This window comes from Callospermophilus lateralis, chromosome 2 (assembly GCF_048772815.1).
Source record: "Callospermophilus lateralis isolate mCalLat2 chromosome 2, mCalLat2.hap1, whole genome shotgun sequence".
Taxonomy (NCBI): Eukaryota; Metazoa; Chordata; class Mammalia; order Rodentia; family Sciuridae; genus Callospermophilus; species Callospermophilus lateralis.
The window spans coordinates 131,790,821-131,802,484 of NC_135306.1; the positions used below are offsets into that span (position 1 = coordinate 131,790,821).

Genomic DNA, 11,664 nt, shown 5'->3' on the forward strand with positions numbered 1-11,664 from the left:
TCAGTCAGTATTTGCATCACAGATCAATACTACCTCACTCTCATAACCTAATCATTTCACCTCTGAACAGTCTGCATTGTCTCACACTGAGCTTTTGGGGACACTTTATATCTACATCCTAACACCCTCTCAGGGACTACTGGTGGAACACTGAGAGGATGTTAGGATGTAGATATAAAGAGACCCCTGGCCTTTCCTCATCCTCTCTTGTGAGACCCCTGTCCTTTCTTCATCCTCTGAGCTCTGCCTGCCAGAGACATCTCCACCATCTCCACCATGCTGCCTGACCTACTAGGCTTTGAAATCTCTGTAGCAGCCTCCATAATTCCATCACACTCGCATTCTGCATGCCTGCAAAACCAGCATGTGTTGACTGTGCTAGGGTTTCCTGCTAGCAGGATCTTCACCTTGGACTGCTTGAACCAGGCTGTGGCAGTTTCTGAGTGCCTTGATGGCTGAATACTGGATGATTTCCAAGGTGTTCCTGGAAGGGCTCCCCAGGGCTTCCCAGGGCTCTCTCAGAAAATGGCCCAAGAAAGTCTTTGAAACAAATCTCAATTTCTGCTGGTTTGAGCTTGTTTTGGCTGCTGCCTTGCTGATTCTGAGATGCCCTCCAGGCATCTTTCTTGTTGTAGTGGTGCAAAGCATTTGGCTTCTTTTTAATGGTGCTAATGTCTCTAGCAACCAGGTCCTCCTTGGCTGTACCTTTAAATGGGTGCCTTTTTTGGCCAAACTATGAATATTTTAGATCTTTCAGCTCTGCTTCTCTCTGTTCCCAATTACCACTATATGTTTGGTGAAAAGCAGAGTAATAACCATGCTGGTGCCTGGCTGCTGTGTTCCCTTGAAATTTCCTCTGCCAGATTAGTTACCTTTGAGGTCTGCCTCCCACAGTCTCAGGTCATGGACAAAACAGTCATATTCTTTGATGTTGTGTAGTAGGGATTGCCTCTAGTCTATATAGAATAATCATTTTCAGCAGAACTCTCATCAACATAGCCTTTCTCTCCACATTCTTATCGGCATTCTGATCTCCTGCACCTTCGCTAGAATGGCTCATTGGGTTCTACTTACAGCATTCTAGGCTTTCCCTACCTGCTTGTTCAAACTTTTCAAAATTTCTCCTGCAAACCAGTTCCAAAGGCTCCTCTACATCATCTCGAGTATAGTGACCACCACCACACTTCTCAGTACCAATTTTCTATCTTTGTCACTATAACAGATATCTTAGATAATCACCTTATAAACAGAAGAGATTTATTTTGGAAGTTGCTGTCCATGATTGGGTGTACTCGTTGCTTTTATGCCTGATGTGGGAGGTGGGCAGCTTAACTGGTTACTTTGTGGCAGGGAAGCAAGAGAGGATGAGGAAAGGACAGGGGTCTCACAATTACCTTCAAGGGCACCTGAAGACTGCCATTAGGCCCTGCCTCTTAAAGGTTCCTGCACCTCCCTATAGTTCCATGGGCTGGGGATCAGGCATTTCAGATCCAAACTATAGCATGTGTGTGCTTGTGAGCACTTTAACATATTATTATTAATTTCTTTCTGATAGAAATTGTACATTTGCCCAAATGGTGCTTCCCTAAACTTTAATATTTGCTTTTGGCTGCATTGCATCATTCTAGCACAATAATCATCTCACTGTAAGATATTCTGCCTGATTGTGGATGACACACAAAAATACTAGAGGATCCATATGTGACCAAAGGAGTGGTAAGAGATTAGGATCCCATACAACAAAACAGGAAGTCAGGAAGGTATCTTGAAGAGCTTTCCTGACTCAGAATTGACATTCTGCCACCTAACACGGCCACTCAGGTGTAAATGTCATCTTTCTCATTTAGATGATAAACTACCCACTCCCCTGGCCCCTGAGCACCTCCACAAACCACAGAATTTTACCACAAGAGAATCATAGATGAATAGATGGTGAGGCGCAGCCAGTCCCCCTTCATTGTTGGTGAGACCCATCTTCCACTGCCTGCAGTGCACCCTGCAGTGTGAGCTCTGAGAGGATAAAACCTAGTCCCTCCGCTTCATCCTGAGTTCCTAGATGGTGCTCAGCACATAGAAGGGGCTTGGGGTGGGGGTTGGATGATGGGGTTAAGGAACAAATGAAGAGACAAAGTGGTTGTTTTTGTTCTCAGAGACCCCCATGGTTTCTGTGTTTTAGTCAGCTCAGCTTTTTCGCTGCTGTGACCAAAAGACCGGACAAGTACAATTTTAGAGGAGGAAAAATTTATATGGGGAGCTCAGGGTTTCAGAGTTCTCAGTCCATAGGCAGCTGGCTCCATTCCTTGGGGCTGGAGGTGGGGCTAAATATCTGGGCAGAAGAATATAGCAGAGGAAAGCAGTTCAAGATGAGGGAGAGGGAGAGACAGAGAGAGAGACTGCACTCATGCGAAGGACAAAATTTACACCCCAAAGGCATGCCCCCAGTGACACATCTCCTCCAGCTATACCCTACCTGTTTACAGTTGCACTCAGTTAATTCCTATCAGGGGATTAATTCACTGATGGGGTTAAGGTCTCATAACCCACTCATTTCACTTCTAAACCTTCTTGTATTTTCTCACATATGAGCTTTTAGGGGACACCTCACATCCAAATGATAACAAGTGGCAAGCGCTTTTCTTACCACATTTGCCTTTAACATTGTGATTTCTTTTTCTTTCATTCAATTTGTTCTTGATCATAGTTGTTCTCCCTACAGGAATCTCTCTCCCCGTCTTGACTACAGGAGTGTGGACCTTTCTTCACGGCCTCTCTGGACACACTGTCTTGCATCCTCCAGGAAAGATGCGGCAGCTCAAAGGGAAGCCCAAGAAGGAGACATCCAAGGACAAGAAGGAGCGGAAGCAGGCCATGCAGGAGGCCCGACAACAGATCACCACAGTGGTGCTGCCCACACTGGCTGTGGTGGTGCTTCTGATAGTGGTGTTTGTGTATGTGGCCACACGCCCCACCATCACCGAGTGAGCACCTGGCTGCCAAGGACTCCTTGGGCAGGGAGGGGGAAGCAAATGAAAAATGGCTTTCATGTGCAGAGATGTTCCTGCTGCTGAGCTCTAAGCAGGAACACCCTGCTTCTCTGGTCTTTGACTTGATTAGTTTCTCCACTTTTCTTGGGAGGGAATAGGGAACGTTTTATCAGTAAACGTGCCATACACCTTATGGTCCACTTCATGTGCCTTTCAGACTTCAAAGCAGTGTATGTGTGCGCGCGCCTGCGTGTGTGTGTGTGTGTGTGTGTGTGTGTGTTTCTCTCATAAATCGATATGTAGCTCCACCTGGTGAGAGGAGGACTTTGGGTCATGAAGCAGCTGGAATCAGTGCTCACCTCATCCCCATTGTTTGGAACATGCCACTTCCTACACGTGTTCACAATTTCCAAAGGGACTGTATGTCTTCTCTGTGCTTAATGTGATTTGAAATATGTTGGCTCAAAGTGAAATATTTATTTTTTGAATAAAGGAGATAATAGCCTTAAACAGGATGTTTCTCTTGTTTTGCCAGAAGGCACGTCTGTGGGTTCCTTTCCTGGGCCTTGCCCCTTTCTCCACTTTCCTCTCCCCTGGGGCTGGCTGTACCTCCCTTCACTCCCTATTCTTCAGCACTTCCAGGAAAATGATGCTCTTCTGCTAGATCATTTTAAGATTGTGGAGGGAGTCTTGAGAGGGGCAGAAAGTGAGTGTTAATTGACTTGTTTTAGCCATGTGAGAGTTCTAATTGGAATATGACCTCCAGTGGTTTTATACCAGTTAGCCTTTCCCACTTAAATACTGTATTTGCAAACAGCAACACAAAGCAGTGCTGTAGGTAAAGGTCAGGCTTGGTTTTGTTCTTAGTTGAAAGGATGCAAATTGTTGGCATTCCAACTGAGTTTCTAATGCAAATTGGCCTCGCTGGATGTGTTGCCTCATTTTATTCTAGCAGCATGGTTCTTGAGGTCCTGGTCCCTGATGGAGCAGCCTCTTTGGAAGTCAGATTCATGGTAACTGTTCTGAGGGTGTCTCATTGCTCTGTCATTGCTGATTATAGAGAGATTTGTGCATGAGAGAAGTGCTTTTCTAATCTCAGTGGCTGCATGACTTGCTCACTGATGACACAGGCTGCTATTGGAGATTTGGGGCCTCTTGAAGTTAGTCTCTCAGGAAGAGGAAAGGAAGGACTCCAGCAGATGTTTGGAGATCCTGAGACTGGGCGAGGCTGACAGAGCTCTGAAAATATTTATCAAATGCAGAGGCTGCTAGCATAAAGTTCCTCTTAGGTTTCTATTTTCCTTCCCCTTATATCATTCTATTTTGAGTCTTAGTACTTGTTGGTCTGGGAAAAACTAAAAGCCACTTCCCCAAAGACCTGCTCATTCAGGGGCTGGAGGGATGCACCTATTGATATTCTCTAGGGTACTGGCTGTCCCCTCTTCCCAAAATGGATGCTGTGAGCACAAAGCCAGGATAGCCTGTCAACTAGTAGAAAGACTCTGGTCTGCATGTTTTGTAATTGCCTGACCTGCATTTATTTCTCTGCCTACTGCTCAGAATTTTGCTTATTTAACCCCACTGAGCCTCAATTTCCCTGTCTGAATGGCTGCTAAAGTCACTTTTAGGGAGGTGAGTCATGTAGTAGAAAATGAGGTTCTAGAGTAAACCTGGGTTTTTATGTAGATTTTGCTGCTGAAATTTCTGAGTCCATTTCCTTGTGTGAAAATGAAATTATCTTGGCTCATATGATTGCTGGGAGGATTTAATTCAAATAGTGTATTGGTCAAGCCAAGTCCCATGTCCGGATGTTGTTACTTCATAAATAATAATAATATCTTAGCACTTGTTTTAATCTGTTTATTTTTCACACAACCCTATGAGGGTAGGTACTATTAGTACTCAGTTTTACAAATGAGTACTAATGATGCAGGACAGAAAACTTGGCCATGTCACAGTTACAATTTTTTTGTTTTTTAAGCTTTTGTTATTGACAATTTCTAACATGCACAAAAATAGAATATACAGTATACCTCATGTCCTCACTGACAGCTTCTGCAAATACCAACACATGGCTACCCTGCCATTCGTCTGATGCTTTCCACCCAAGACACCCCATGGGCACAAACATGGGATTCTCTTAAGGCCAAACAAGAGACGGGATTTAAACCCAGCCAATCTAGCTCCGGAGACTGTTCTCTATCATTAAATCTATTGCTTTTCAATAAATGACTATTTCCTTCTCTCCACTCTTCTTGTGGAGAAAAGAAACCTTTATTTGCCAGGTGTGTTTGACCTTCCTTACCTGGTAACAGTCACAGTGAACAGCCTCAGATGCATTTTTAGACAAATTGAGCCTTCCCTCCGGGGTATCTTAACTCGGGGCACAATCTGCTTTGTTGCTTGGAGAAGAGGAACCTTGTCCTCCTAGCTATTGAGGAGAAAGATCTGTTCTGTGGGCTCCTTAAAACATTACAGTGTTCTTGGCTTAGAGATTTTGAATAGGACTTGAGAAGAGCATGAGCTTTTTGAAGCAAAGATGTTTATAAATCAGTCACTTTGTAGCCAAACGACCTCAGTCAGGCCCCATAAACTGTCCTGTAGTTGCCCTACATCTATCAAATAAGGTTAATTTTATCATCTAGAGGATGATGGGATGATAAATTGAAATGTGGAAAGGGCATAGAACTGTGCCTAGTACATTGTAGGTGCTCAGCAAATGGCCATTTCCTTCCTTCTTGCCAGTGTGTGTAAAACCTCATACAACATAAACGTAAGCCTGCTGCCTAAGGCTTTACCTGGCAGAGTAACATAATACTACACTGTATAATAGATCCGGTAGGTGCTTTTGAGTCTTATTTTCATCACTATTTTCCTCTTTTTTTTTTTTGTCCTTTGGGAGGCCTAGTAGATTTGAACTGGATTTTCAGAAGGCAATTACTAGGCAGGCTTGGTGAAGGCAGCCTGAAAATGGACTTTTAAAGTTAACATAACTTTGATGTGAGCCACCTCCTGGCAGGAATGAGATGCCAATTTACTGTGGACTTGCTGGGTAGAATTTTAACAATTCTCAAGGTATATAGTACTCTCATGTGGGTGCACTAGGTAATGATTTGAGACACTAGCTTCCAAATTATTCCCAGTTATTCAGTGGTTTCAAGGCAAAACTGAATGATTTATTAGGAGTTTCACAGAAAGTCATGCTGGGGTTTCTGCGGTAGAATTTGGAACTCTTGGCTTTCAGTCCTCATTACTGAGGCTAACATTTCTTGAGCATATTCCAAAAGAGAATTTGGGTTGGAAACAGAAATAGAAACCATTGTCATTGCTTTAGAAAGTGTTGTTTGATATATATTTTTTTTAAATCATAATTCTAAGATGTGTGTGTATTTGCCTGTTCTCTGGCCAACCCAAATCTTTGTGATTCACCATTGCAGTCACTTGGGGTGTGAGACCATGTGAAGAATCCAGACCCAGTCTGCCTCTCAGTGTGACATTGGTCAGTCTTCTATAGGTATGTTGGGCTAGATTCTCATAAGAGCTCTTGTATCCCAGAGAGTCTGTGAATGTAGAGTCAATAAAGTCCCTACCTGAATGGATGATCAGTGTAGAGCTCAAGAGAACCTACAGCTCCTGGGAACAGGAGATCTGTGGATCTGGGTCTGAATCTGAGAAAGCAAAGTTTAGTTTGACAGGCTCTGAGACCACCAACTGTAATTCCTTCCCTGTCAGCTCAAAGGCCAAGTAGCATGCACCCACCCATCCTTCATGCATCCTTTATGTGGTCATAGGAAGAAAATATGCACCCAGACTCATCTATAAATCGGAGATGGCAGCACTTGAAATCTGTTGCTGGGAAAATCAAACAGATGATTGTCCCTCTCCGCCCAAAGGATTCATCATCATTTACTTATTAGAGGTAGAAAAATAAGTAAATCTCTTAAAATTGTGGCTCTTAGACTTCTTTGGAGAAATCTACCGTCATATTTATGTGCATTTTCTACAACTCTGCCTTGACACATGTGGTGTGTCTCCTGATCATACGCCTAAGAATAAATGAGGTTTTTTTTTTTTTTCAGGAGCCATGTCTAATTCTGTGTTCTCAGCAGTCTTTGCCACAGACTATTGCTTAAACATTAGAAACAAGATACAGAATCTTTGGATCAAGGAAATATATGAGTAGCTTCTTCTAAATCCTTCTAGAATATAAGCACTAGAATTGAAGAAGGGTTTACACGTCCTTTGGGTTCTTGTCCCTTTACACCTTGCTTTAAATATCAGGCAGAGCAGTTGTGTACGTGAAGCTTGCCTCACCCATTTCTGTTGGGCCCTAGTTTGTTTTTTTTTTTCCTTTATGGGTCTTTGTGTAGTTCAGTAGGCAGTCTATTCTGAGTATTTCCTCATTACTGTTCACGGCAAGTGTCTCTGATTTTAGTGTACTTTAGTGGGATCATCTGTGTTATCTTCCTACCTGCCTGTTCTTTGGAAAAGAACCCGTTCTCTTCAAAAAGCTTTTAATCCCTTTAGCTGTTGAGTAATGGTTTGAGGAACATAGAGCCAAGTAATGTCATGGTTAAGGCTTTCCCCGACCTTGGCATTTATTTCCCCTGGTTTCATGAAGGTTGTCTGTGTTTGAACTCTCCCTGGTAGAAAACTTTTCTCCAATTTTTGAATATCTGTTTTCAAATTGAAACAGAACACAGCTGGTCACATGCTCATCACTTGAGCTCTTTTGGAAAGCATATTAAGTCTTTTGGGATCAGACCTAACTCCCAAGGCACCAACTGGTTTAGAATGGAATAAATTAAGAAAGACCACTCTGAACTCCTTTTGCAAAACCCTCCACCTTGAAGTACTTCTGCCTCCAACTGTATTACTGGCTCCTTTGAAGTCCTGCCCAAGTCTGTTTCATTCATCTGGATTCTAAAGACATTGAAATTTCTGCCTCACACAGTCTTCCCAGATTGGATTTTAAAAGACACAGCAATTGTTTACAAAGACATATTTAAAGCAAAGGTGTACAAAGATTGAAAATAAAAGATGGAAAAAATTATGGCAGGCAAATATGAACAAAAGCCATGGCATCAATTTTAACATTACAAAACAAGGTACAAAGGATGACATACACTAGTAATACAATTTTAAAAATCTATGACTGTGGTTAAGTAGGTTGACAATATGGTAGGTTGTTTATATATATAATATATATACTATATATATAAAATATATAAAGTATATAATATATAAAATATATAAAGTATATAATATATATATATAATATATAAAGTGAAAGACTATTGGCAGAACTATGGGGAAAGTACATTAAGTTTAGTCGGAGTTTGTATGATATACCTTTCAGAAGTTGATAGATCGAGCCAGCTGAAAGGAATAAAGATGCCAAACAATTGAATAATAAAAATTAGCAAGCTTGAACTGGTAGATAAATATAGATCTGTTTCACTTAACTGAGAATGTATATTTTTAAAGAACTCACATGGAACATTAATAAAAGTTGGCTTAATTTTCAAATTTGATGAAAAATATAAATACACAGATCAAGAAATTCAGTAAGCTGTAAGAAGGATGAACAAAGAAAACCACATGTAGGTATCTCAGAGTCACATTTTTAAAAACCAAAAATAAACTGGTAGGTATGGAAATCCAACAGGCTTCAAGCAACACCTACCACATACTGAGGAGAAAAGGCCCAGCTCAACAGCTCTCTTGTGTTTTTCTGTGTTATATTGTTTACTTCAGAGATATTTATGGTGCAGTAATATGTGCCAGGTACTGTTCTTGGCACTGGCATACACCAATGAGAAAACATACAGCATTCCTCTCCTTATGTAGTGTGCATACTAGCAGGGGAAGCGAACACACTAGAAGGTAACACAAGCATTTCTAAATATGGAAAAATTAGGGACTACATTTTTTTGAGTATTTTTTGAAGAAACTAAGAGTATAGAGCCAAATGAGATAAATGGAGCAACAGCCAAAGAATGTGCGTAGCGTTTAGAATGAACCTTTTTATGGTCATATTTCTGAAGTTATGGTTTCAGAAACACTATCACAAGTTGGAGGTGACAAAAGATGGTAGAAGGTGGCATAAATATGCTGATTTCTTACCTTTTTATTACCATCATGTAAAATGTCTAATTTTGGTTTCAACAATTGTATTGAACATATTCAATATCAGTAATCATCGGAGGCATGCAAATTAAACCACAATACATCGTCATACCTGTTACAATAGATATTGTCAAATATTGATAACCATAAGGATAAGACACAATAAAGGAAGCACAAGTTCTGCACAGTCATACATACAAGTCATATGTGTGTGTGCTATAAGTGTGTGTTTTATATATATATATATACATATATATATATATATCTCACAAGCTATATATAGTCATGTGTTGCTTAACAAGGGGATGTGTTCTGAGAAATGTGTCATTAGGTCATTTTGTCCTTGTACAAGCCTTATAAAGTAAACTTACACAATCTAGAAGGACTATGATGTCATGAAGGCAATGTAATCTTATGAGACCACTGTTATACATGGCCCTTTCTTGACCAGACAAATGACAGAAACATCATTATGCAACCCATGAACCTTATAATTTATTTTAAACTATTGATGGAAATAGTATAATGTAACATGATGGAAGAAACAAGATCAAACATAGCTGTCATACTTGTAAGGGTAAATACCCTGTATATACTTATTTAAAGAAAAAGTCAAATTGAATTATAAAAGAAAACCCAGTATATGCATTATTAGAAAGATACACCTTAATGTGAATTGAAAATGAAAGAATGGGCAAAAGTATATCTGTGATGATCTAAGAGGAAAATACCATTAAAGGAGAGCTCAGAAGAAAGTTTACAGCTTTAAATACTTAAATCTGTAAACATGAAAAAATGAAGTTGTCAGGAAAACAAAAAAGCACATGTCATGACCTATCAGATAAAGTTGAATGGGAGCAAAAAGCATAGAAGAGATAAAGGGTGCATTACGATGATAAAGTTATAATGCAGATCTAAACATTTTGAATGTGCACCAGTGAAAAATTTGTTTCTAATAGAGATTACAGGAAATACAAGGAGTGACAGAAACATATTAGTAATGGAGACTTTATATCACCATTTTCAGTCCATGACAGGGCAAGTGAATAAAACATAAGTGTTTAGAAGACGCAAACAATGTAATAAAACACATATGACTCACGTATCAAATTCTGTCCCTTAAAGAAAAGTCTGTGAATTTTTTCAAGTTCCAGAAACATCTACAAAAATTATGGTATTTGTATACTATTTAAAATTATTTTTTATTCTAATTTGTTATATATGACAGCAGAATGCATTACAATTCATATTCCACATGTAGAACACAATTTTTTGTATCTCTGATTATACACAAAGTATACTCACACCATTTGTGTCTTTATACATGTACCTAGGGCAATGATGTCTATCTCATTCCACCATCATTTCTACCCCCATGCTCCCTTCCTTCTCCCCCAACCCCATTATGAATCAGCCTTGTTATAACAGAAAACATTTGGCATTTGTTTTTTTGGAATTGGCTAACAAAGCACTATATTGTCTAACTCCATCCATTTACCTGCAAATGCCATGATTTTATTCTCTTTAATGCTGAATAATATTCCATTGTGTATATATAACACATTTTCTGTATCCATTCATCTACTGAAAGGCATCTAGTTTGGTTCCACAGTTTAGCTTGTATACTTTTTTGATATTAGTCTACTTCCTCTAAATTGTGAGCTCCATGAGATGGGAAGGTCTGTCTTGTGAACTATATTTGTCCAGGAACTGAAAGAAATGTTCAATAAATATTTTTGAATAAGCAAATGAATGGATAAATTAACAAAGGAAAAATATGAATGACCAGTAAGCTCTTGAAAAAAAGCACAACTATATAAACAAAGTTATTCTTGTTCAAATAATAATAGACTACCATTTTGCCCATTAACTTGGCAAAAGTCTTAAGTAACAACATGCTTCAATACCTTTTATACAATTCTTGTATAAAAGAATACCTAGATTGTCAACTCTGAAAGGTGTAGAGAGGAAGAGGAAATGCAAATACTTCTTCCCCCTTCTCATTTCCCTTCTGCAAACATGCAAGGTAAGTTACAGCCTATAAGGAATGACACTACTTCATGTTATGTCAAGTTCTTAACTTCTGTATTTCCCTGGGTGGCATTTCCCCAGGCAGACTGGCATACTCTCTTAATAGACCCACACAGAGGTCAATTGACTCCTGAACTGGGTTCACGGGGCATCTGCTTAACTGCTCTTGTCCATGACTGTCAGTCTGCCTGCCCCACTCTGCTGCTATCCCCCAAGAGACTGTCTCCCCAAGGCTGGTATTTAACTTATTGCTGACAAGTAAATTTGGGACAAGGAACCCAGAGCATATTTTCATTTAAAAATGAAGGTGTATATTTTGTGGTTAGATTTTCAGACTATTCTACAAAAACCTATTCAAATTTTGAAAAGATCCATAGAGAGAACCTGGTTTAGTCTCCTACCTCTTCCTTTAGCACTTGGATAGATTCAGATTATGTATCTAACATCAGGAGAGTCTACAACTGAAGGAGGTAGGCTCCATGTGCTGTGTTAAAAGAACAAAACAGAACAAATAAATGAA

General features: G+C 39.9%; 1 long non-coding RNA gene across 1 annotated transcript in view; it reads left to right on the forward strand.

Annotated features, from left to right (window-relative positions):
* Window positions 1-3,494, forward strand: part of LOC143391235 (uncharacterized) — a 68,753-nt gene extending 65,259 nt beyond the window's left edge. Inside the window, exon 3 of the long non-coding RNA XR_013090275.2 lies at window positions 2,717-3,494. This is a non-coding gene — a long non-coding RNA (uncharacterized LOC143391235). The remainder of the gene's footprint in view (window positions 1-2,716) is intronic.
* The last annotated feature ends 8,170 nt before the right edge of the window (window positions 3,495-11,664 follow it).